The sequence below is a fragment of the Dendrobates tinctorius genome, unplaced genomic scaffold (genome assembly GCF_039654945.1).
Source record: "Dendrobates tinctorius isolate UK_male_01 unplaced genomic scaffold, ASM3965494v1 ptg000001l, whole genome shotgun sequence".
Classification (NCBI taxonomy): Eukaryota; Metazoa; Chordata; class Amphibia; order Anura; family Dendrobatidae; genus Dendrobates; species Dendrobates tinctorius.
Window position 1 is genome coordinate 5,623,575 of NW_027361669.1, and position 27,238 is coordinate 5,650,812.

A 27,238-nucleotide genomic window follows, 5' to 3' on the forward strand; every position below is an offset into this window, starting at 1 on the left:
GCTGATGTCTTGCAGAAAATGTTGACATCAGTTTAGAGTCAAGTGCAGGGGTGCACAACATATTTTGGTCCAAGTGCGACATTGCTATGCTAAACCAAATGCAATTGCAGCAAAAAAATTTAAAGGGGTGCTTACATCAATACATGTTTTGCTGGGTAATAGTGGGATGACCTAGTGCTAGCCAGTAAAAGCGGTGTGTGGGTCATACTTGGCGAAAGCAGTGGCATGTCCACGCACCCAGAGGACCAGGTATACTCTTCACACGCCTCCCAGTCCCGGCAAGGGGGGACTTTAGCAGAGACCTTTACAAGTGGCTAGCAACACAGTGCCTGGTAACCAGACACACAAACAGCAGACAGGGAAAAAACACCAGAACCAAAAACTCACAGTACAACTGCAGAAACTAAAGTGGTGCCAGCTCAGGTACGGAGCTACTATTCCTTACAATACATTACCAGAACCACTATCAGTACATTAGTACATCATCAGAACCAAGTTTTAAGTATTTTGAAAGGTAGTTAAAAATTCTCACAACTTAGAGAATTTAGATTAAGTTTTAACATAGCTATTAAGCATGTAATGGATTGCCACCATGTGTAGAAGATCAGAAGCACCGTCAGTACATGAGTTTGGTGCCAGAATCACCATAAGTACAGGAATGCAACACCTGAACCACTATGATTACCTGAATGCAGCAGCAGAACTCATTACCTGAGTACTGTGTCAAAAACAGTCAGTATATGAATGCAGAGCCAGAACCAGTGTCAGTATATGAATGCAGCACCAAAACTACTGTCAGTACATGTATAGAGCACCAAGCTTAGTTCAGTGATCAAATTTAATGCTAGTGCAGCCCCATAAATAAATGTACAGTATTGCGTGAACCTACAATTCCCAGTATGTCCTTAACAATGATAAGGGGATACTGGGAGTAGCTTTTATCAGCCATTATCAGACTAGGAATACAGTACTGATGAGATGTAGTCACTAGTCAGTATCACAAATAAACAATTACACCCAGGTTCCTCATAGGTGACATCTTCTTTGATTAGAGTCTTTCCCATCCCTTTTGTCTCCACATAGTAGAGATGCTTGGATGAGATTGCATGGCCAGAGCCCTTTTTAAAAATAAAAGTATCTTTATACTACCCCAAATATCTCACATGCTGTACCACTGAATAAATATTTGCTCCTCAATGTGCTTCCTGCATAAAATATCCAACCACAATGCCTCTCACCATAATATAACCCTCTAGATAATATCCCCCCACAAAACCCTTCTCCAGAATATTCCCCTACACTGCCCCTCTCCATGATGCCCCCCCACACTGCCCCTCTTCATAATGTCCCTTCCACACTGGCCCGCTCCATAATATATCCCTGACACTGAACGTCACCATAATAATCCTCTCCCCCCACAGTGCCCCTCTCAATATCCTCTTCACAGTGCCCCTCTCCAGAAAATCTCCTTCACACACTGCTCCTCTCCAAAATATCCCCCAAACTGCCCCTTTCCATAATATTCTCCCCACACTACCTCTGTGCAAAATGTCCCACCATCCCACTGCTCCTCACTATACTATGGCCCCTTTCATAATTCCCCCACCCCATATAATGTGCCTTGGCAGTAATTAATTTACATGTACTGCAGCTGTTATGTGGGCCCTCACAATTAATTTAGCCAGTGGGCTCTAAGCATGCCAACCAACACTGCAGAAGTTGAGAACTATTAAATCATATCATTCTGTGTTTGCCCAAAGGGGTCCCAATGCATATTGGACTGGTGCGTCAAGTGCCTACAGGAAACATTGACTCTGGGACCCATTGTTCAGCTAATTGCAAATATCATATTACCCTCATTCTCGAATTTACATTTGCTTCTATATAATAAATTGGGTAGTTTGTTAATTGATATTTAAATGCTGCCATTATATTTACATAGTCAAACAAGTGTATTGTGCCAGCTACTGCTCACATAGGTTGAGTGGAGGCTGTACAAGGGCCCACCAAGGGATTTACCTACTCTTCTCTGGTCAAGTCCAAGCCACCTTGTCAAAATTATGGGTCAATGTGTCTTGATGTTGTTGCCACTCGCAATTTTCATGAACATTCCTCATACAGAACTATCTTCAATTTACTTAGCAGTCCAAAGCATTTCTCAGAACACACATACAGTGGTCGGCAACTACTCTCCTAGATCTTAGGTTGTCTTCTTCTTTAGCAGGCCCAACTCACGCATTTGGATCTCCCACAACTCTATCTGTGACATGGAAACCATGACCATTTATGGTCCTCACGTTCTTAGATAAATTGTACAACCTGTTGCCACAGTCAGAGGGCTTAGTCTGCAATTGTTCAGCAATGGCATTTGATTTCACCCTCACTTCTTTCTACTAACAATGGTACATGGTCATTCCTTCTTCCTCTGCCATTAACATGAGGGCACTGTCTGGATCCTGCAGTATGTTAGTATTTTGACGAAGAATTGTTAATTGTGTTTTTTTATGTCTTTTCTCCCTCTACTCCCCAGCCAGAACACAGCTCATGGGTGTAGCAGTCTATCCACTCATGTAACCTGTGACCTCAACCAGCCTGCGTACCCACTGCTTACATAAGATATCACAATAATTACAGCGCCTGCACTATACATAATGACATTTTTATGAACATTCCTGCAAGAAAATAATACCAGGCAGTTTGCCAGTCTCACTATTATTCATAAGGGCCGTGCTAGGCATTCCACAAAAATTGACCAAATTCTTGAAGGGCCTGCATTAAAAAACTCATACAGTAATTTAGGCTGCCAAATACTTCACTGGCGTTAAACAGTTCAAGGATATATCTGTTGAAAGAATGGGGAGTGACATAATCGTTCTCAGGACTTTTTTGCCAAATGAGCGCTGAGAAATATACACATGGTCAAAATTGTTGGTACCTTTCGTTTAATGACAGAAAAACCCACAATGGTCACAGAAATAACTTGAATCTGACAAAAGAAATAATAACTAAAAAATCTATGATAATTGTGGAGGAACACACTCGGACCCGTTCCTCCCACGTCACCACCGTGACATAACTACACAGGCACAGCTCTCCGGCGCCCCCTTTGTCTCTAAGGTCAGTAAGGGAACTGCACCTAGAGCAAATGGTCGCCGGGGAGGAGGTCCTGTTACCCGCTGGGGGTTCTAAGATTCGTGATCAGAGTAAAAGCATCAGCCCAAGATTAAGTTTATAGTTTAATAGCCTTAAGGGCGCACTAGATAATTACAGAAATATACAGTAAATTTGCAGTCAGAGAAAAGATATAACAATAAGGCTAAGTGCACACGTACCGGAACTCTCACGGAAATTACCGCGAGAATTACGGAATTCCATTCCGCGGGAAAATCTCATTTTAAATTCCCGCGATTTTCCCGCGGAAAAACTAGCATTTTGCAAGCGTATTTAGCTTGCAAAATGTTAGCGTTTTCCAAGCGATCTGTAGCATCGCTTGCAGAACTGATTGACAGGTTGGTCACACTCGTCTAACAGTGTTTGACGAGTGTGACCAACTTTTTACTACTGAGGCCGCCTATGCAGCATCAGTAGTAAAAGATAGAATGTAAAAAAAAATAAAAAATATTGTTATTCTCACCTTCCAGCGTCCCACGCATCCGTTCCCAGTAATCCTTTGCGAAAATGCCCGCGATGACATCAGTTCTCGCGGGATTCACGATGACGTCGCGCGAATGACCGCGAGACTGGACGTCATCGCGGGCATTTTCGCAAAGGATTACTGGGACCGGGAGCGTGGAGAGAGTCGGGAATGCTGCGCGGGACGCCGGAAGGTAAGAATAACAATATTTTTTATTTTAAATTCTATTTTTTACAGGGATATGGTACCCAAAGCCCGGAGGACAGTCTCCTCTCCTCCGGACCGTGGGTACCTTCCGCAATTGTTCTGCTTACTTTCCGCATGGTGTGCACAGCCACATGCGGGAAGTAAGCGGAACAATGCATTCCTATGGGTGCAGGATCGCCGCAATTCCGCAAATTAATGAGCATGCTGCGTTTTTTACCGCAAAGCGATTCCGCCGCGGTAAAAACCGCAGCATTAGCACAGCATTGCGGAATCCCATAGGAATGCATGGGATGCTTATTTTTCGAGTTTTCGCAGCAAAATCGCGCGGTTAAAACCGCCGTGGAAACGGGAAAAAAAGCCACGTGTGAACTTAGCCTAAGGGTACAAGACTTAAGATATTAAGCTGGAGGTCAATTTACCATATTGTAGGGTCATTTGGGTGCTGGGGAGCTCTGCAGTCCACAGGTACAAGAATCTTAGTTGCCAGACAGACCCCCAAAGCATGGGCCGCTGCTCCCCTCGGCAGGTCTGTCCCCAGGTCCTTCTTAGATCGTCATCGTCTGGATCTTCTGTGTGAAAGACTGAATATCTGCCAGGGACTGCTAGTCCTTAAACACGCTAGTTTCCTCCCCCTGTGTCAGAGGGTGGGCTAATAATCCATGCTCCTAGGATGGAGCCAAAGTGTCTGGGACACACAAAGGACATATATTCCTGCGTTTGCTAGCAGGTACATTCTAATTGAAGCCCTAGGCTTTTTTCCGGCCCCCAGCTGGCACGGCTCCGTACCTGAGCTTTGAAGCTTTGTTTTGGGCCTATCCTCATTATCACACCAATGGCCCTGGCTATTTAGCATTGGAACACTAAATCCTGCTTGTATTTACTAAGTACACAGCACCTGGGGGTATAGAAGCCGTTAGCTGCCTGTAATTCCTGAACTTAGACCAAAATGGATGCCAAGCTCAGACATGTGGCCCCATATCTAAGATGGCGGCTGCTCCTTCATCACACCTCCCTGCTTTAGAGGGAGCTAGGGGATATCACAATCCTGTGATCCCCCATGCCCCCTTCCGCACCCTCTCCTTGCCGGGACAGCCCATCAGCGTTACCATGGTCCCTGCCTCTTTTGTGGCGAATGGTGAAGTGATACTGTTGGAGAGAGAGGCTCCAGCGTAGCAACCTCCCATTTGGCCCAGAGACCGTGTGTAACCAGCTGAGGGGGTTGTGGTCTGTTTCCACGGTGAATTGGCGTCCGTACAAGTATGGCTGCAGATGCTGCAGGGCCCACACAATTGCCAGACATTCCTTCTCCATTGTGGAATAGGCCACTTCCCGCGGCAGGAGCTTCTGGCTCAGGTACAGAACGGGGTGTTCTTGGCCCATAGTGTCGACCTGGCTGAGCACAGCACCGAGGCCGAAGTCGCTGGCGTCGGTCTGCACTACGGACGGCCGCGTGAAGTCGGCTGCCTGTAGTACAGGAGAACTAGAAAGGGCGGTCTTGAGCGCCTGGAAAGCTGTCTCGCAGGCGACTGTCCAGTCGACTGCGACGGGCAGCCTCTTCTTGGTGAGTTCCGTCAGGGGCTTGGCCAGGGCACTATAGTGTGGAACAAACCTCCTATAATACCCGGCTGTCCCCAAGAAGGACATCACCTGCTTCTTGGTCCTGGGGGTGGGCCAGGATGCGATGGCATCCACCTTCCCGGGCTCTGGCTTCAGAGCTCCCCCACCTACCCGGTGCCCCAGGTAGTGGACCTCACTCATACCCAGCTGGCACTTTTCGGGCTTAATGGTCAAGCCTGCTCGCTGGATCCGCCCGAGCACCTGCGCCAGGTGCTCTAGGTGATCTTCCCAGGTGGGACTGAAGATGGCGATGTCGTCTAGGTATGCGGTCGCATACCCTTCCAGTCCCTCGAGCAGCGTGTTGACCATCCTCTGAAAAGTGGCAGGGGCATTCTTCATACTGAATGGCATCACCGTGGACTCGTACAGTCCGAATGGGGTGATAAAGGCAGAGCGTTCCCGTGCCCCAGGGGTATCTGCCAATACCCCCTGCTCAGATCCAGGATGTTCAGGTACTTGGCCCCGGCCAGCCGATCGAGCAGGTCATCGATGCGTGGCATTGGGTACGCATCGGTGACCATCACAGCGTTGAGCCCCCGGTAGCCCACGCAGAACCGCGTAGTTCGGTCCTTTTTAGGGACGAGGACTACAGGCGAAGCCCACGCACTATTGGACACTTGGATCACCCTCAGCTTCAGCATCTCGTCTATCTCTTGGTGCATGTGCTGTTGCACCTCAAGAGAGACCCGATATGCTGAACGCCGGATCGGGGGGTGATTGCCGGTGTCCACGTCATGGACGGCTGTCTCAGTCCTTCCGGGCAGGCTGCTGAACAGCTCCCTAAAGGGGTGTAGGGTGACCCTCAGCTGGGAACGTTGTTCCTCCGAGAGTTGGTGGCCAACCCCCACATCCTCGATGGATCCACCCGCCTTGGCTTGGGTGAGCAGATCCAGGAGGGTTTCTACCTCTCCTTCCTCGGGAAGGTTGCACACTGGGTGGGCACAAGCCTCCCGCTCATGATGGGCCTTCATCATGTTCACGTGGAAGGCCTTCCTCCTTCCACGGGCGTGGTCCAGGGTGACCAGATAGGTGACAGCGTTGAGCCGCTGGTGCACGAGGTATGGACCCTCCCAGGCCGCCTGAAGCTTGTTTTGAGGTACGGGGACCAGTACCCACACCTTTTGACCCACCTCGTAGGTCCGCTCACAAGCATTCTGGTCGTACCACCGCTTCTGGTCAGCCTGGGCTTGGGCCATATTGTCATGCACCAGCCGTGTCAAGGCCGTCATTCTGTCCCGGAAGCGTACGACATACTCAATGACCGACACTCCAGGGGTAGCCAAATCCCCTTCCCATGCTTCCTTCACCAGAGCAAGGGGCCCCCGTACATGTCGCCCGTACAGGAGCTCAAAGGGGGAGAACTGTTATGATTGAGTCACCGTAGGAGGCATACACAAAAATAGAAGCTACGTCCAGAAAACCAGAGAAGTTGGCAACTATCAGATTGCAGACCCCTGAACCTATCAACACAACTAGCAGTAGCCGTGGGGGGTTCCTACGATGCCCTAGACCCCTCGATCACAGCCGGAGAGATAAATAGCCTAAAGACAGAAAAGGAAATCTAAACTGCCCCAGAGCAGACCCCAAAGTAAAAGGCAGCCCCCAACATATAATGACGGTGAAGCAAGATGAAAAAAACACTCACACAGATAGAAAGGCTGAGCAAACGATGGGGCCCAAGCTAACTAAACAGAACAGGAAAGGAAGGTTGCTGTCTGCAATCTGCCAAAACCCTATCAAAGACATAAGCCAACAAGCTGATATGGAAAAAGACCCTGAAGCAGCTAGGCTTCAAAATCTAAATCAGCACTCAGGTATTTTCAGAAGACAGAGCTAAAGGAATTCAGCACACCCCAGCAGGGAATGGCAGAAATCCAGAAAAACAAAGCAAAACAAAGTCAAAGCAGAAATACAAAAAGCCGAGCAGAAAACTTAGCTTTAGAAGAGCAGGAATTCAGACTGGTCTCCAAGGATCCCACAGAGAAATCACCCGCAGGGCAGAAGGGTGTCGGCAGCCTTATATCCAGTCAGTAACTCCACTCAGCCAGTCATCATCATCAGGTTCAGGTGTTTGATAATCAGGCTCACTACCTTTCTTTACCAGAAGAGGGAGTTCCTCGGGCCTCAGTAGTGAAGGGGAAAATGAACTCACAACAGAGAACCCTGTTGAAGCCTGTGGGACCTCTCGGTAGGCAAACAGCAAGTGTGGGGAGATACCACTCCCAGTCTGTCCCGTGGGAGTCGACCAACATCTTCAGCATCTGCTTTAAGGTGCCATTGAACCGCTCACACAGGCCATTGGTCTGTGGGTGGTACGGGCTGGCTACCAGATGTTGCACCTGTACCTGCTTACAGAGAGACTCCATCAGCTGCGACATGAACTGGGTCCCTCGGTTGGTGAGCATTTCCTGGGGAAACCCCACTCTGGAGAAAATCTCCAGTAAGGCAGTGGCCACTTTGTTGGCCCGAATGGACGACAAAGCTACCGCCTCCGGGTACCGGGTGGCATAGTCCACTACCGTTAATATGAAGCATTTCCCGGAGCAGCTGGGAGTGGACAGAGGTCCAATGAGATCCACAGCCACCCTCGAGAAAGGCTCTTCGATGATGGGCAGAGTTACCAGTGGGGCTTTGGGGCGCCGCCCCGCCTTCCCCACCCTCTGACTGGTGTCACTCGAACGGCAGTAGGCAATCACCTCGGTCCTCATTCCTAGCCAGTAGAAATGCTGAGTTAGCCTGGCCCTGGTTTTAGCGATCCCTAGGTGTCCAGCCATGGGAATCTCGTGTGCGATCCGCAACAATTCTGCCCTGAACGGATAGGGTACCACTAACTGTCGGTCCCTGGGCCACGCCTCTGGTGAACCCTGCTGGACCGTTACCCGGTACAGCCGTCCCTGGTCCCAGACCACTCGCTCGCGGTCGGACTCCAGGGGAGGCTGTGCCACCTGCTCCTTGAGAGCTTTCAGGCTAGCGTCAGCTTCCAACGCTGCCTGAAATCCCTGACTCGATGTGGCAAGAATTGACGAAACTGCCACCTCCTCTGTCAGCTCCCCGGGATCTGTCTCCTGGCCGCTGTCTGACTCGGCAGCCACTATGTTGGAGAGAGGGGAACCGTCGGTCCTCCGCGAGGCTCCTTGGGCTCCGGCGCTCCTTCTCCTGGTAACAGAGGCCACGACCGCTGAGACCACAGGTAGCGCCTGCTTCCCCTCGGCCCCCGACCAAGTCGCCGGGTTAGGCAGACTTCCCTGGCCTCCTGACATCCCGGATGTGGGGAACTCCTGCCCTGGGGTCTTACCTGGTAGCTCCTCTCCCGGGACACCCCCTCCCCCATGGCCTGTTCCTCTTTCTGCAGAGGCCCTTGACTCAGCAGGCTGGATTCACTTAGGGGCCCTACACTGCCCATAGCAGCCCCTCCCTCCACCTCTGAGCTCTCCCCTGCAGGCTTCTCACCTGTCCTCACTGTGAGCCCTGTGTGTGTAGTGTCAGTGCATGGCTTACCATCAGGTTTCACTCCCTCCTCCACTGTTGGAGGCACATTCAACACATTAACATTAGCATTCACAGTAGAGTCATGACATTCTTGGGGAGCCGGACTTGGGGGTTCAGTGGTCACCCACTGAGTCACTAGCCGCCCCAAATCGGTCCCAAGCAACACATTGGCAGGAATATTTGGCATTACTCCCACCTCCCGCATTCCCCTCCCGGCGCCCCAGTCCAAAAACACTTTGGCGACGGGCAGCGCCGGTTCAACACCTCCAATTCCGGAGATGGAAAGGGTTTTCCCAGTCACCAAGTCTTGAGGGGACACCACCTCAGGACGTACCAGGGTTCGTTCAGCGCCTGTGTCCCGCAGTCCCATGACCGCTGAGCGGCCGATGGTGACGGGTTGGTAATTGTCCAGGGACCTCCCACCACCCCCTCCCACACACAAAACAGTGGACGGTTTCTGGGACACGGATGGGGACTTATGGCGCTGGGGACACGCAGCCTTAAAGTGCCCCGGCTGGTTGCAATGATGACAACGTCTGGGTTCTGCTCCTGGCCTGGATAGGGCAGCAGGGGGGTACACCCCTTGCACTCTGGGGGCTGGGGTGACAGGGGCAGGACTGGGCTTACCCCCTCTCCAGGTGCTGCTGGCAGGCTTCTTTGGCTCAGAGGCCCTGTTGTTGGCATACTCGTCTGCCAGGGCGGCTGTAGCAGAAGCTCCCTTTGGTTTCCGGTCACGGAGGAATTGCTGGAGGTCCTCTGGGCAGTTCCACAAGAACTGCTCCGTGACAAACAGTTCCTGGACCTCCTGGCGGGTGGTGAGCTCTAGACCCGAGGTCCAGTGCTCCGCAGCTCTCAGCAGTGCCCGCATGTGGTCGGTCCAGGTGTACTTTGAGCCCCGCTGCAGGCTCCGGAACTTCCTGCGGTACGACTCCGGGGTGAGGTTGTAGTGCTGGATCAAGGCCCGCTTGATGCTGTTGTAGTCCTGCTCCTCCCCGGCAGGTAAGTCCCCCAAAACTTCCAGGGACTTACCCCTCAATCGGGGGGTCAGGTACCTTGCCCACTGATCCAGGGCCAGATGGTGTTGGAGGCAGGTTCTTTCAAAGGCCAGCAGAAAGGAATCCAGGTCTCCATCCTTTTCAAGCAGGGGGAAGTCCTCCGCCCGGACCTTGGAAGCCTTGGTCCCTGGTGGGGCTGGAGCGTCCAGCGGGAGCCCATGCTGAGCCGTCTCCAGTCGGTGCCGGTGCTAAGCAGCTTCACGGCGTTCAGCATTCTCACGCTCCGCTGCTCTCTCGGCCGCCCCTTGATCACGCTCCGCTGCTTTCTCTGCTGCCGCTAGGAGTCGGTCATGGGCGGCATCGTTACCAGCCTCGAGCTGTGCCATAGCCGCTTGGAAAAGGGCCTCCGATCTGGACAGGCTGGGGTGGGCAGGTGGTGGGCAGTCCACTGCGGGACTGAGCATGGGGGTCTGGCTCCTTCGGGAGCCCTGGCTGAGCTCCCCCTCGTCTTCATTGGTATTGTCCTCCACCACCTCCTCATAGACCATAGCATTGGCCTCCCCCTTTGTCCTACTCCTGGTGCCTTCCGCCATCTTGGGAACCTCTGGTTACTGACACAGCTGCAACCCTGGCCTCGCACACAAATTATTATATTTGCACTCTGACCGTCTAGTGCTGGGCTGACCTTAAGACCCCAGCAGTGAAAGTTACCACTGGTAGTCTCTAGTGTCTGGGAGTAGGGGTCCCACGCACACTATTACTCTGATCCCACCGCTTGCCACCAAGTGTGGAGGAACACACTCGGACCCGTTCCTCCCACATCACCACTGTGACGTAACTACACAGGCACAGCTCTCCGGCGCCCCCTTTGTCTCTCAGGTCAGTAAGCGAACTGCACCTAGAGCAAATGGTCGCCGGGGAGGAGGTCCTGTTACCCGCTGGGGGTTCTAAGATTCGTGATCAGAGTAAAAGCATCAACCCAAGATTAAGTTTATAGTTTAATTGCCTTATGGGCGCACTAGATAATTACAGAAATATACAGTAAATTTGCAGTCAGAGAAAAGATATAACAATAAGGGTACAAGACTTAAGATATTAAGCTGGAGGTCAATTTACCATATTGTAGGGTCATGTGGGTGCTGGGGAGCTCTGCAGTCCACAGGTACAAGAATCTTAGTTGCCGGACAGACCCCCAAAGCATGGGCCGCTGCTCCCCTCGGCAGGTCTGTCCCCAGGTCCTTCTTAGATCGTCATCGTCTGGATCTTCTGTGTGAAAGACTGAATATCTGCCAGGGACTGCTAGTCCTTAAACACGCTAGTTTCCTCCCCCTGTGTCAGAGGGTGGGCTAATAATCCATGCTCCTAGGATGGAGCCAAAGTGTCTGGGACACACAAAGGACATATATTCCTGCGTTTGCTAGCAGGTACATTCTAATTGAAGCCCTAGGCTTTTTTCCGGCCCCCAGCTGGCACGGCTCCGTACCTGAACTTTGAAGCTCTGTTTTGGGCCTATCCTCATTATCACACCAATGGCCCTGGCTATTTAGCATTGGAACACTAAATCCTGCTTGTATTTACTAAGTACACAGCACCTGGGGGTATAGAAGCCGTTAGCTGCCTGTAATTCCTGAACTTAGACCAAAATGGATGCCAAGCTCAGACATGTGGCCCCATATCTAAGATGGCGGCTGCTCCTTCATCACACCTCCCTGCTTTAGAGGGCGCTAGGGGTTATCACAATCCTGTGATCCCCCATGCGCCCTTCCGCACCCTCTCCTTGCCGGGACAGCCCATCAGCGTTACCATGGTCCCTGCCTCTTTTGTGGCGAATGGTGAAGTGATACTGTTGGAGAGAGAGGCTCCAGCGTAGCAACCTCCCATTTGGCCCAGAGACCGTGTGTAACCAGCTGAGGGGGTTGTGGTCTGTTTCCACGGTGAATTGGCGTCCGTACAAGTATGGCTGCAGATGCTGCAGGGCCCACACAATTGCCAGACATTCCTTCTCCATTGTGGAATAGGCCACTTCCAGCGGCAGGAGCTTCCGGCTCAGGTACAGAACGGGGTGTTCTTGGCCCATAGTGTCGACCTGGCTGAGCACAGCACCGAGGCCGAAGTCGCTGGCGTCGGTCTGCACTACGGACGGCCGCGTGAAGTCGGCTGCCTGTAGTACAGGAGAACTAGAAAGGGCGGTCTTGAGCGCCTGGAAAGCTGTCTCGCAGGCGACTGTCCAGTCGACTGCGACGGGCAGCCTCTTCTTGGTGAGTTCCGTCAGGGGCTTGGCCAGGGCACTATAGTGTGGAACAAACCTCCTATAATACCCGGCTGTCCCCAAGAAGGACATCACCTGCTTCTTGGTCCTGGGGGTGGGCCAGGATGCGATGGCATCCACCTTCCCGGGCTCTGGCTTCAGAGCTCCCCCACCTACCCGGTGCCCCAGGTAGTGGACCTCACTCATACCCAGCTGGCACTTTTCGGGCTTAATGGTCAAGCCTGCTCGCTGGATCCGCCCGAGCACCTGTGCCAGGTGCTCTAGGTGATCTTCCCAGGTGGGACTGAAGATGGCGATGTCGTCTAGGTATGCGGTCGCATACCCTTCCAGTCCCTCGAGCAGCGTGTTGACCATCCTCTGAAAAGTGGCAGGGGCATTCTTCATACTGAATGGCATCACCGTGGACTCGTACAGTCCGAATGGGGTGATAAAGGCAGAGCGTTCCCGTGCCCCAGGGGTATCTGCCAATACCCCCTGCTCAGATCCAGGATGGTCAGGTACTTGGCCCCGGCCAGCCGATCGAGCAGGTCATCGATGCGTGGCATTGGGTACGCATCGGTGACCATCACAGTGTTGAGCCCCCGGTAGCCCACGCAGAACCGCGTAGTTCGGTCCTTTTTAGGGACGAGGACTACAGGCGAAGCCCACGCACTATTGGACACTTGGATCACCCTCAGCTTCAGCATCTCGTCTATCTCTTGGTGCATGTGCTGTTGCACCTCAAGAGAGACCCGATATGCTGAACGCCGGATCGGGGGGTGATTGCCGGTGTCCACGGCTGTCTCAGTCCTTCCGGGCAGGCTGCTGAACAGCTCCCTAAAGGGGTGTAGGGTGACCCTCAGCTGGGAACGTTGTTCCTCCGAGAGTTGGTGGCCAACCCCCACATCCTCGATGGATCCACCCGCCTTGGCTTGGGTGAGCAGATCCAGGAGGGTTTCTACCTCTCCTTCCTCGGGAAGGTTGCACACTGGGTGGGCACAAGCCTCCCGCTCATGATGGGCCTTCATCATGTTCACGTGGAAGGCCTTCCTCCTTCCACGGGCGTGGTCCAGGGTGACCAGATAGGTGACAGCGTTGAGCCGCTGGTGCACGAGGTATGGACCCTCCCAGGCCGCCTGAAGCTTGTTTTGAGGTACGGGGACCAGTACCCACTCCTTTTGACCCACCTCGTAGGTCCGCTCACAAGCATTCTGGTCGTACCACCGCTTCTGGTCAGCCTGGGCTTGGGCCATATTGTCATGCACCAGCAGTGTCAAGGCCGTCATTCTGTCCCGGAAGCGTACGACATACTCAATGACCGACACTCCAGGGGTAGCCAAATCCCCTTCCCATGCTTCCTTCACCAGAGCAAGGGGCCCCCGTACATGTCGCCCGTACAGGAGCTCAAAGGGGGAGAACTGTTATGATTGAGTCACCGTAGGAGGCAGTCACAAAAATAGAAGCTACGTCCAGAAAACCAGAGAAGTTGGCAACTATCAGATTGCAGACCCCTGAACCTATCAACACAACTAGCAGTAGCCGTGGGGGGTTCCTACGATGCCCTAGACCCCTCGATCACAGCCGGAGAGATAAATAGCCTAAAGACAGAAAAGGAAATCTAAACTGCCCCAGAGCAGACCCCAAAGTAAAAGGCAGCCCCCAACATATAATGACGGTGAAGCAGGATGAAAAAACACTCACACAGATAGAAAGATAGGCTGAGCAAACGATGGGGCCCAAGCTAACTAAACAGAACAGGAAAGGAAGGTTGCTGTCTGCAATCTGCCAAAACCCTATCAAAGACATAAGCCAACAAGCTGATATGGAAAAAGACCCTGAAGCAGCTAGGCTTCAAAATCTAAATCAGCACTCAGGTATTTTCAGAAGACAGAGCTAAAGGAATTCAGCACACCCCAGCAGGGAATGGCAGAAATCCAGAAAAACAAAGCAAAACAAAGTCAAAGCAGAAATGCAAAAAGCCGAGCAGAAAACTTAGCTTTAGAAGAGCAGGAATTCAGACTGGTCTCCAAGGATCCCACAGAGAAATCACCCACAGGGCAGAAGGGTGTCGGCAGCCTTATATCCAGTCAGTAACTCCACTCAGCCAGTCATCATCAGGTTCAGGTGTTTGATAATCAGGCTCACTACCTTTCTTTACCAGAAGAGGGAGTTCCTCGGGCCTCAGTAGTGAAGGGGAAAATGAACTCACAACAGAGAACCCTGTTGAAGCCTGTGGGACCTCTCGGTAGGCAAACAGCAAGTGTGGGGAGATACCACTCCCAGTCTGTCCCGTGGGAGTCGACCAACATCTTCAGCATCTGCTTTAAGGTGCCATTGAACCGCTCACACAGGCCATTGGTCTGTGGGTGGTACGGGCTGGCTACCAGATGTTGCACCTGTACCTGCTTACAGAGAGACCCCATCAGCTGCGACATGAACTGGGTCCCTCGGTTGGTGAGCATTTCCTGGGGAAACCCCACTCTGGAGAAAATCTCCAGTAAGGCAGTGGCCACTTTGTTGGCCCGAATGGACGACAAAGCTACCGCCTCCGGGTACCGGGTGGCATAGTCCACTACCGTTAATATGAAGCATTTCCCGGAGCAGCTGGGAGTGGACAGAGGTCCAATGAGATCCACAGCCACCCTCGAGAAAGGCTCTTCGATGATGGGCAGAGTTACCAGTGGGGCTTTGGGGCGCCGCCCCGCCTTCCCCACCCTCTGACTGGTGTCACTCGAACGGCAGTAGGCAATCACCTCGGTCCTCATTCCTAGCCAGTAGAAATGCTGAGTTAGCCTGGCCCTGGTTTTAGTGATCCCTAGGTGTCCAGCCATGGGAATCTCGTGTGCGATCCGCAACAATTCTGCCCTGAACGGATAGGGTACCACTAACTGTCGGTCCCTGGGCCACGCCTCTGGTGAACCCTGCTGGACCGTTACCCGGTACAGCCGTCCCTGGTCCCAGACCACTCACTCGCGGTCGGACTCCAGGGGAGGCTGTGCCACCTGCTCCTTGAGAGCTTTCAGGCTAGCGTCAGCTTCCAACGCTGCCTGAAATCCCTGACTCGATGTGGCAAGAATTGACGAAACTGCCACCTCCTCTGTCAGCTCCCCGGGATCTGTCTCCTGGCCGCTGTCTGACTCGGCAGCCACTTGGTTGGAGAGAGGGGAACCGTCGGTCCTCCGCGAGGCTCCTTGGGCTCCGGCGCTCCTACTCCTGGTAACAGAGGCCACGACCGCTGAGACCACAGGTAGCGCCTGCTTCCCCTCGGCCCCCGACCAAGTCGCTGGGTTAGGCAGACTTCCCTGGCCTCCTGACATCCCGGATGTGGGGAACTCCTGCCCTGGGGTCTTACCTGGTAGCTCCTCTCCCGGGACACCCCCTCCCCCATGGCCTGTTCCTCTTTCTGCAGAGGCCCTTGACTCAGCAGGCTGGATTCACTTAGGGGCCCTTCACTGCCCATAGCAGCCCCTCCCTCCACCTCTGAGCTCTCCCCTGCAGGCTTCTCACCTGTCCTCACTGTGAGCCCTGTGTGTGTAGTGTCAGTGCATGGCTTACCATCAGGTTTCACTCCCTCCTCCACTGTTGGAGGCACATTCAACACATTAACATTAGCATTCACAGTAGAGTCATGACATTCTTGGGGAGCCGGACTTGGGGGTTCAGTGGTCACCCACTGAGTCACTAGCCGCCCCAAATCGGTCCCAAGCAACACATTGGCAGGAATATTTGGCATTACTCCCACCTCCCGCATTCCCCTCCCGGCGCCCCAGTCCAAAAACACTTTGGCGACGGGCAGCGCCGGTTCAACACCTCCAATTCCGGAGATGGAAAGGGTTTTCCCAGTCACCAAGTCTTGAGGGGACACCACCTCAGGACGTACCAGGGTTCGTTCAGCGCCTGTGTCCCGCAGTCCCATGACCGCTGAGCGGCCGATGGTGACGGGTTGGTAATTGTCCAGGGACCTCCCACCACCCCCTCCCACACACAAAACAGTGGACGGTTTCTGGGACACGGATGGGGACTTATGGCGCTGGGGACACGCAGCCTTAAAGTGCCCCGGCTGGTTGCAATGATGACAACGTCTGGGTTCTGCTCCTGGCCTGGATAGGGCAGCAGGGGGGTACACCCCTTGCACTCTGGGGGCTGGGGTGACAGGGGCAGGACTGGGCTTACCCCCTCTCCAGGTGCTGCTGGCAGGCTTCTTTGGCTCAGAGGCCCTGTTGTTGGCATACTCGTCTGCCAGGGCGGCTGTAGCAGAAGCTCCCTTTGGTTTCCGGTCACGGAGGAATTGCTGGAGGTCCTCTGGGCAGTTCCACAAGAACTGCTCCGTGACAAACAGTTCCTGGACCTCCTGGCGGGTGGTGAGCTCTAGACCCGAGGTCCAGTGCTCCGCAGCTCTCAGCAGTGCCCGCATGTGGTCGGTCCAGGTGTCCTTTGAGCCCCGCTGCAGGCTCCGGAACTTCCTGCGGTACGACTCCGGGGTGAGGTTGTAGTGCTGGATCAGGGCCCGCTTGATGCTGTTGTAGTCCTGCTCCTCCCCGGCAGGTAAGTCCCCCAAAACTTCCAGGGACTTACCCCTCAATCGGGGGGTCAGGTACCTTGCCCACTGATCCAGGGCCAGATGGTGTTGGAGGCAGGTTCTTTCAAAGGCCAGCAGAAAGGAATCCAGGTCTCCATCCTTTTCAAGCAGGGGGAAGTCCTCCGCCCGGACCTTAGAAGCCTTGGTCCATGGTGGGGCTGGAGCGTCCAGCGGGAGCCCATGCTGAGCCGTCTCCAGTCGGTGCCGGTGCTAAGCAGCTTCACGGCGTTCAGCATTCTCACGCTCCGCTGCTCTCGGCCGCCGCTTGCTCACGCTCCGCTGCTTTCTCTGCTGCCGCTAGGAGTCTGTCATGGGCGGCGTCGTTACCAGCCTCGAGCTGTGCCATAGCCGCTTGGAAAAGGGCCTCCGATCTGGACAGGCTGGGGTGGGCAGGTGGTGGGCAGTCCACTGCAGGACTGAGCATGGGGGTCTGGCTCCTTCGGGAGCCCTGGCTGAGCTCCCCCTCGTCTTCATTGGTATTGTCCTCCACCACCTCCTCATAGACCATAGCATTGGCCTCCCCCTTTGTCCTACTCCTGGTGCCTTCCGCCATCTTGGGAACCTCTGGTTACTGACACAGCTGCAACCCTGGCCTCGCACACAAATTATTATATTTGCACTCTGACCGTCTAGTGCTGGGCTGACCTTAAGACCCCAGCAGTGAAAGTTACCACTGGTAGTCTCTAGTGTCTGGGAGTAGGGGTCCCACGCACACTATTACTCTGATCCCACCGCTTGCCACCAAGTGTGGAGGAACACACTCGGACCCGTTCCTCCCACATCACCACTGTGACATAACTACACAGGCACAGCTCTCCGGCGCCCCCTTTGTCTCTCAGGTCAGTAAGTGAACTGCACCTAGAGCAAATGGTCGCCGGGGAGGAGGTCCTGTTACCCGCTGGGGGTTCTAAGATTCGTGATCAGAGTAAAAGCATCAACCCAAGATTAAGTTTATAGTTTAATTGCCTTATGGGCGCACTAGATAATTACAGAAATATACAGTAAATTTGCAGTCAGAGAAAAGATATAACAATAAGGGTACAAGACTTAAGATATTAAGCTGGAGGTCAATTTACCATATTGTAGGGTCATGTGGGTGCTGGGGAGCTCTGCAGTCCACAGGTACAAGAATCTTAGTTGCCGGACAGACCCCCAAAGCATGGGCCGCTGCTCCCCTCGGCAGGTCTGTCCCCAGGTCCTTCTTAGATCGTCATCGTCTGGATCTTCTGTGTGAAAGACTGAATATCTGCCAGGGCCTGCTAGTCCTTAAAGATGCTAGTTTCTTCCCGCCGGTGTCAGAGGGTGGGCTAATAATCCATGCTCCTAGGATGGAGCCAAAGTGTCTGGGACACACAAAGGACATATATTCCTGCGTTTGCTAGCAGATACATTCTAATTGAAGCCCTAGGCTTTTTTCCGGCCCCCAGCTGGCACGGCTCCGTACCTGAGCTTTGAAGCTCTGTTTTGGGCCTATCCTCATTATCACACCAATGGCCCTGGCTATTTAGCATTGGAACACTAAATCCTGCTTGTATTTACTAAGTCCACAGCACCTGGGGGTATAGAAGCCGTCAGCTGCCTGTAATTCCTGAAATTAGACCAAAATGGATGCCAAGCTCAGACATGTGGCCCCATATCTAAGATGGCGGCTGCTCCTTCATCATAATAATGAACAAATTAAAGTCAGTAATTGCTTTTCAATGTTGCTTCCACAGAATTTAAAAAAATAAAACTCATGAAATAGGCCTGGACAGAAATGATGGTACCCCTGAAAATAATGTGACAAAAGGGACATGATAAATCAAGGTGTGTCCACTAATTAGCATCACATGTGTCTACAATCTTGGAATCAGTGAGTGGGTCTGTATAGAAGGCTACAGATACTCACTGTGCTGTTTGGTGACGTGTGTATCACACTCAACCAGAGGAAGCAAAGTAAAAAGTTGTCTTCGGAGATTGGAAAAAAAATTATAGACAAACATGTTTAAAGTAAAAGTTATAAGACCATCTCCAAGCAGCATGATGTTCCTGTGACTAAAGTTGCACATATTATTCAGAAATTTAAGCTCCATGGGACTGTAGCCAACCTCCCTGGACGAGGCCACAGGAGGAAAATTGATGACAAATCAAAGAGACGGATAATATGATTCATAACAAAAGAGCCCAGAAAAACTTCTAAACATATTAAAGGTGAACTTCAAGCTCAAGTAACATCAGTGTCCGCACCATCCGTCGTTATACGAGTCAAAGTGGACTTCATAGGAGACGACCAAGAAGGACACCATTGTTGAAAAAAATCATAAAAAAGCCAGACAGGAACTTGCCAAACTGCATGTTGACAAGCTACAAAGCTTCTGAGAGAATGTCCTATGGACAGATGAGACAAAAATGGAACTTTTTGGCAAGGCACATTAGCTCCATGTTCGTAGATGGACAAATTAAGCATATCAAGAAAAGCACACTGTCCCTACTGTGAAACATGGGGGAGTCTCTCATGTTCTGGGGCTGCTTTTGTGCATCTGGCACAGGGTGTCCAGAATCTGTGCAGGGTACAATGAAATTTCAAGACTATTAAGGGATTCTAGAGAGAAATGTGCTGCCCAGTGTCAGAAAGCTTGGTCTCAGTCACAGGTCATGGGTCTTTCAATAGGATAATGACCCAAAACACACAGCTGTAAACATCCAAGAATGGCTAAGAGGAAAACATTGGACTATTTTGAAGTGGCCTTCTATGAGCCCTGACCTAAATCCTATTGAACATCTTTGGAAAGAGCTGAAACATACCATTTGGAAAAGGCAATCTTCAAACACGAGACAACTGGAGCTTTTGAGGAGTGGGGCAAAATACCTGCCGAGAGGTGCAGAAGTCTCATTGACAGTTACAGGAATCGTTTGATTGCAGTGATTGCCTCAAAAGCTTGTGCAACAAAATATTAAATTAAGGGTACCATCATTTCTGTCCTGGCCTATTTCATGAGTTTTATTATTTTTTTAATTCTGTGGAAGCAGGGTTGAAAAGCAATGTCTGACTTCCATTTGTTCGTTTTCATAGATTTTTTTTTAGTTATTAGTACTTTTGCCAGATTCAAGTTATTTCTGTCACCATTGTGGGTTTTTCTGTCATTAAATGAGGGGTACCAACAATTTTGACCGCGTGTGTACATCCATAATAATAATACCCACACCTACTGCATTTTGTAAAATAAATAAATAAAAAATGACCAATGACCCCAAATGGGCACCAAAGCACCACAAACGAAAACACATTGACTGCAGTGATTTTTTTATTATTTCAATAAAGACAGCAGCACCTTTCCTAACTCCTTAAAACACTGTGGAGATTTTTTTTTTTTTACACTGCAAAAATCTGGCCTAAGAAAGACACAAAGTTAAAAAAAGTACATAAATCGCAAGACTAACGTAAACTACCTTATACCGTATAAAGCCTCAACCTATGTCAACTAAAGTAGTTTTCAGAGATTTAAAAAGTGGTTAAAAGGAATCTGTCAGCAGGTTTTTGATATGTAATCTGAGAATAACATGAGGTAGGGGGTTTAAATACAGATTTCAGTGATGTGTGACTAATTAGGCTGTGTACTGTTGTTTTGTAGGAAGATGGACCAGGCCAGTGGTGCCTCTCTTGTGCCGGACCCGGAACCAAAGGGACTGTCACCATTTTTACAGGGGGAAGACATTCAGACCTGGACCAACCTTTGCACTGGACCGAAGTGGGCATGACTGGGATAAAAGTTGCTGTGCATGGGAATAAGGGAGACTTGGCGGGAAGACAGAGTATGCAGCAGGAGACAGTTAATTCTCTCTCTGTGAGATGACTTCAAAACACCGTCCCTCACTGCTCTACGCTGCCGCGCACCTCCCCTGACCCTGGGGGAATTGACTGCGTGCCTTCACCTACCTTTGAGATGGAATTGACTGCGGGTGCCGTTCCGCAGACTAACGTGGGTGTGTGGCTTATCCCTGAAAAGTGCTATCAGCTGTAGCCGGCTGGCTTGCATCCTGCTTCTGTCACTGATCTCCATGAAACTCCAGCAGAACTAGAGACTGCTCAGTGACCTGCTCGTTGCTCCGTCTTCACAGTACCTCACTCAAGGAAACACGGACACAGGAGACAGTGCCTCAACTATCTTCAGGACCAAGCTGTCACGATCCAGGCTGGATCAGGACTGATAAAAAGGACAGGTAACCTTTTTTTTTTTCTTAAGCTGTGCTTAAGTTTGTTCTAAAGTTTGCCCCCGGTGGTGGTGAGCGTCATTGCACTCTTGTTTCTTTAGTTTAGTGCACATGATTATAATGCAGGTGTGATTGCTGGCTCTGCTATAAAAGAGTCACAGGTGTTGCAATCAGTGTTGGTGATAGTGTTCATTTCAACCATCCTTGGTGGAGGAAGGAGCTGGAGAGCATTCCTTGCAGCACTGTCTTAGCCCTGGTGTGGAAGGAGTTTTAGGGGATTTCCTTGTAGTTCTGACAGAGCTTGGTGGCAGCGATTCAGGAGGAGAGCTGCATTCTGGTGGTGGACTCTGTTGCCAGGAGCAAGTGCAACAGAGTAAAGCTAAGTGGTGTTTCCCTGTTTGTGTTTTTCCTTAGTGTGTACTAGTACAGCGGTGGGGCCAGTGCCTGCACCACCCAGCTCCCTAGCAGGGGATAGGTGTAAGGTGTGCTAGGGTGACATATTCCTGATCAGCACCCGGTGCGGAACCGGGTGCATCCTGCATTCCTGTGCTTTCTACGGTTTCAGTACAATGAATGTTTTATTGTAGCAAGGTGGCACGGGGTGGTAGTCATCCTACCCTGGGCAAGCCTGCCTGGGCTCTGCAACAGGAACAGGAAATTCCTTCCCTGTCAGCCTGTTGGGCTGACCCCTATTATATCTTTCTGACCCTGAACTATTTACATTTGCAGTTACATGGCATACACAGCACATTACACATTACACTCTAGACATTATACAAAAACATGAGGGAACCATTGGGGTGCCGCATGGGCTCAGTGTGTAGGAGAGAGGAGGCAACTGAGTGTCCTTGCCACCTTCTTACACTCCTCCCTCCTCAAATATGGTCGTTCCCAACCATAATGGCTCCTGTAAACATAACACAGTATGGATAAAACATCAATCAAGTTAATAAAGTCTCAGTTCAACACTTCTTATGGGTCAACTGTGACCTCGGCTCCACTCGGTTGGAGTCCCGTAACAAGAGTTCAAGTTCTTTAGTGTGAAACGACTGACCCTGGTCCCTTGGCTCCTGGGACCCATAAAAAGCACATTGGCCCGACAGCCAACTTATCCATGGTTCATATAGTCCTGACCCGGCTCGCTCCTCAGGTCCTCCTGCACAGCTTCTCCTTCTCCCTCCTTTTTCTAGATTACGGGCCCATTAACACATTGGTGTGCTGCTTTTAATGGGGTAACAGTTCAGGGTTAAAATGGGTAAAGTTAAAATAGTTCAGTCCTTACAGCAGCTACATGCAGTTCATAGCAACCAAACTTCATAGGGTTTCAGCCCCATAATCCAGCAGGGGATGCACAACCATGCACAAGGAAACTTGGAGGAGGGGGGAAACAAAGTCTTTCAACTGTGACCATGATGGTCACCACTGACACCTAGTCCTAGTGCCATACAGGGCTCCTTGCCCTTGAGAGACACGGAATAGTCTCTTCACTCACATGCTTTTACATGCTTTTGTTGTGTCTGGTGTCTCATCGTCTTCTTGACAATACCATTCTCTATGGGGTTAAGGTCAGGTGAGTTTGCTGGCCAATCAAGCACAGTGATACTTTTGTTTTTAAACCAGGTATTGGTACTTTTGGTAGTTTGGACAGGTGCCAAGTCCTGCTGGAGAATTAAATTTCCATCTCCAGAAAAGCTTGTCGACAGAGGGAAGCATGAAGTGCTGTAAAATTTCCTGGTAGACGGCTGCGCTGACTTTGGTCTTGATAAAACACAGTGAACTTACACTTGCAGATGACATGGCTCCCCACACCATCACTGATTGTGGAAACTTCTCACTAGACCTCAAGCAACTTGGATTGTGTGCCTCTCCACTCTTCCTCCAGACTCTGGGACCTTGACTTCCAAATGAAATGCAAAATTTACTTTCATCTGAATACATCTTGGACCACTGAGTAACAGTCCAGTTCTTTTTCTCCTTGGCCCAGGTAAGATGCTTCTGCCGTTGTCTATTGGTCATGAGTGGCTTGACACAAGGATTGTGACACTTGTAGCCCATGTCCTGGATACGTTTGGGTGTGGTGGCTCTTGAAGAAATTACTCCAGCAGCAGTCCACTTCTTGTGAATCAGCCCCCAAATTTTTGAATGACCTTTTCTTAACAATCCTTTCAAGGCTGCAGTTATCTCGGTTGCTTGTGCACCTTTTTCTACCACACTTTTTCCTTCCACTCAACTTTTCATTAATATGCTTGGATACAGCACTCTGTGAACAGCCAGCTTCTTTAGTAATGACCTTTTGTGGCTTACCGTCCTTGTGGTGTGTCAGTGACTGATGTCTGGACATCTGTCAAGTCAGCAGTCTTCCCCATGAATGTGGAGCTTACTGAAACAGACCAAGGGACCATTTTAAATCCTTAGGAAGCCTTTGCAGGTGTTTTTGGTTAATTATTTTAATTTACTGAGATAATGGCTTTTGGGTTTAATTGGCTGTAAGCCATAATCAACAACATTAACAGAAATAAACACTTGAAATTGATCACTCTGTAATGACTGTATATAATATAGGAGTTTCACTTTTTGTATTGAAGAACTGAAATAAACTAACTTTTTGTTATTCTAATTTCGCGAGAAGCACCTATACATCGGGGAGTTCTTGTAAATCCCACAAAAATGCTATTCAGACAAAACCCCCAATGGAACCACCCACCATAACCAGGCAGACACTCCATTTGGTGTCTGCTCTGGTAGTATCTATCTTTTCAAAAGTGCACAGATCTGTGGTCATCCACACTTGTGCTCTAGAAAGACACCTAAATCGATGGGACACCGCCGGAAGAGAGACCAGTCCAAAGTGACACCACCTGCCTCATAAGTGAGTGGTTTCATCAGAGGTTTGACTGAATCGCGGTTTTGGGGAATTAACATGGAAACCCTGACGTAAGCGCTCAGCGGAGAGCGCAGGATAAATGCGAGCTGAGCCTTGTTACGATTATTGGGATTTAGAATGAACAAATAAACAGTACAAGAATAGTTACTATTTTTATTTCTGCGCTGTTCATCGTGCAGCATATGTGATAAGGCGGATTTATTCCTTTGATTTATATGTGCTATCACACAATAAAAATGTTTTTTTTTAATAAAAAGTCGTTTTTTCCGACACCACATTCTGAGAGATGTAACTTTTTTTGACAAACAGAGCTGTATGAGGGCTTATTTTATGCGTGACGAGTTGCAGATTTTTTTGGCACCATTTTGGGGTACGAAATACTTTTTGATTGCTTTTTATTCAGATTTTTCAAACAGAATGGACAAAACCCAGCAATTCAATTACTGTTTTTATTTGTTAGGCCATTCACGTGTGGTAATAGTGGCCCGTGAAGCACAGGGCGAATCGCTGATGGGAGGTCCAGATATAAAATTTCCTTTTGGGCTCACAATCTAAATTCCTTATCAGTATGTCTTTGTGTGGGAGGAAACCGGAGAACCCAGAGGAAACCTACACAAACACGGGGAGAACATACAAACTCCTTGCATATGTTGTCATTGGTGGGATCCCTCCAGATCCTAGGTGCGCCCAAATTAAAGCCCTCTTTCTTTCCTTTTGACCACTTTCACAGTTCTTCTACACAATCAAAACACACTACATGTGGAGCTCACGACTTGTTTATATCTCCTAGTTTTGCACCAAAGTACACATAATACTCATTTCTAATGAAGTCGGTAATGATCCTTCGTTGTTTCTTGTCTACAAAACAACTGCAAATGTAGCAGAAGTTGTCGGGTGAATTACGACACCCCCTTGTAGCAATTTTGAAAGAGAAGCTTAGTCCACCATAACCACTAAATAATGAAAGGAATTGTGGTAAGCACACCACCAAAATCTTATGAACTCTGCCAAAAAGAAAAACTGCCTTTGTTTCCCATAGTAACCAATCACAGTGCAGCTGTCAGTTCTTATGCTGCCGAAATAAAATGAAAGCTGAGCTCCGATTGGTAGCTATGGACATCACCACACTGTTATGAACTGGGACTAAAAAAAAATCTGTCTTTACTGCCCATAACAACCAATCACAGAGCAGCTTTCATTTCTTACACTGCTGAGGTAAAATAAAAGATATGCTATGATTGGATTCTATGGATGCCACCACACTCTTTGGAAATTGGGTTAAGAAAATCTTCTCTGCCACAGAACCCAATCACAGCACAGCGTCCATTAATTTCTAACCAATCCAATGACACCAAAATCATCCATCAAAGGTCATACAAAGTTTGGTGCAAGAAAAAGCCTATCGGAAAAAAAAACTGTATGTGGTGGATTTTTTTTTATACTTTTACCGAGTTCATCAATGGAAAGTATATAAAAATTGTCATGATCTCAGTGCGAGTTTGACTCGCACACGTGGGGTTAATGTCTGGATCCAGTGCTGATGACTGGCATTTCTGGGGTTAAAGGTTGTGATCCAAGTGCAGGCTTACCTGCACACCTGGGGCTATGATTGTGGCCTCTCCTTGGTTCTGGGAAAGGCTTCTTATAGCCTCAGGACGCTCCCATCCCAGTCAGTTATACTTTCGCCCTTGGCATTGTGTGGTGACCCCTGAGTGTGTTTGTGTGGTGTTCTTGTTGCTTGATTCTCTGTGTACGACTCGGTCTGTTCTCTGGATATTGCTTTTGATTCTGCTTGGTACCTTCTCTGTCAGTTTGGTTTTGACTTCTGCTTGGCCCTGACTATCCTTTCTGTCTCATCCCTGGTACTTTACTGCTATCTCTGTGTATGACCTCCGTTTTGCCTGACTGAGTATTTCTGTATAGTATCCTGCCATCTCTGAAAGCAGGACACTAAGCCCCGCCCCCTTGCAGTCACATGACCGTAGGTCCTGTGACTCCTTGCTAAACTTCAGCGTCCACAGGTCCTGTGTGTGTATTTGTACTTTCCGGCTGTACCTTACCCCGGGCCCCCCTACAGTGCGGGTGAGTCCCTGCTCAGCGGAGGCTGCACGCCGGCGCTGACAGGATCCTGACATTAATAAACCTTTTAATTTTCAAACAATTTTACCATTACTGTCCTGTGTTATTATTGTACTGGAATCTCTGCTGCTGAGACTTATGGATCATTAATTATATTAATTAGTTTACATAAGTCAGCAGAGAAGGCCTGGACATAAAATTATACAAATCCAATTAATACAAAATTCCAAAATTCATTCATTCATTATTGTGAATTATTTTTTTTTCCTCCCCTTGAATTCTCTTGGCTCGCGTCATACAGAAAACCACCATGGTTTACACTGCGCTTGACAGCAGCTTTTAGCATTGTGACAGTTGATGCGTGATTCAGCGGATGGAGGGACACAGAAGGAAGCAGAAAATGCTTACAGTGATGGGTGGCAGTCTATAATCTAAGCCCTGTCATTACCAACAACACGACATGTTTTGAGTGAAGCAAGAATGAGGAGGAGCGCAGTCTGGGTAATTACTAGAAGAGTCACTTGAAAGGGATGTTGTGCTCACTGTAAGAGTAGGGGATGAGGACTAAACGTATAAATCTAAACAATGATATTTAATCCAGGAATCGCCATGTTCCTCCGAATCCCAACATTGTCATTTGTGTGCTCGGAGAGAACCATCTGCACCTCGATGGATTGACATAGGCTGAGCTGAGGTTTAGCCTAAGGATAGGGTCACACGAGCTCAGATGATCTCCTCCGAGAGTATCGGCTCAATTATGCTAATGACACTTTAGTTGTCAGCACAGTATGATCGCATGAGAGAATTGGAGCACAAAAAATGTCTCCATCTTCTACATTGTCAGAGTCCTCGGATGTCAGACTGCACTCAGATTTCATTCAAGCACAGTCCGATGTTTTCCACTCATCCATAGACTTGTATGGGTGAGTGCAATCCAATTTGCGTAGCAACTCGCAGCATACGGCGACTTTTTTCTCATGTCGAGTCACTATGAGAAAAAAAAGACGCTGTCCAGCACTGCTCCATAGTATAACATTGGATGGAGTGTTATCCGGTAAAACATCGGATAACATTTTTTACGATTCATATGATCGTGTTCGTTTGAGCGAGACTTTAAACTAGCCATACACATTATATAGGTTGTCATTTCAATTGGTTTTCAAACAATCAGAGGCATAGCTAGAGGTTTGGTTCAGGGAGGTGAAACTTCTGAGTTGGCTCTCTAACTAGGTAACCCTGATTACATCTATGGTGGCACACCCTAGTGGATGTGGAGAACCTCAGCAGATGACAGCGCTGTTAAAGGGAATCTGTC

General features: G+C 49.9%; 1 long non-coding RNA gene across 1 annotated transcript in view; it reads left to right on the forward strand.

The window, feature by feature from the left end:
- The window catches only part of LOC141091738 (uncharacterized), a 42,200-nt gene extending 18,755 nt beyond the window's left edge, over positions 1-23,445 (forward strand). The window contains exons 2-3 of the long non-coding RNA XR_012233101.1: positions 20,381-20,969; positions 22,751-23,445. This is a non-coding gene — a long non-coding RNA (uncharacterized lncRNA). The remainder of the gene's footprint in view (positions 1-20,380; positions 20,970-22,750) is intronic.
- Positions 23,446-27,238: the final 3,793 nt, after the last annotated feature.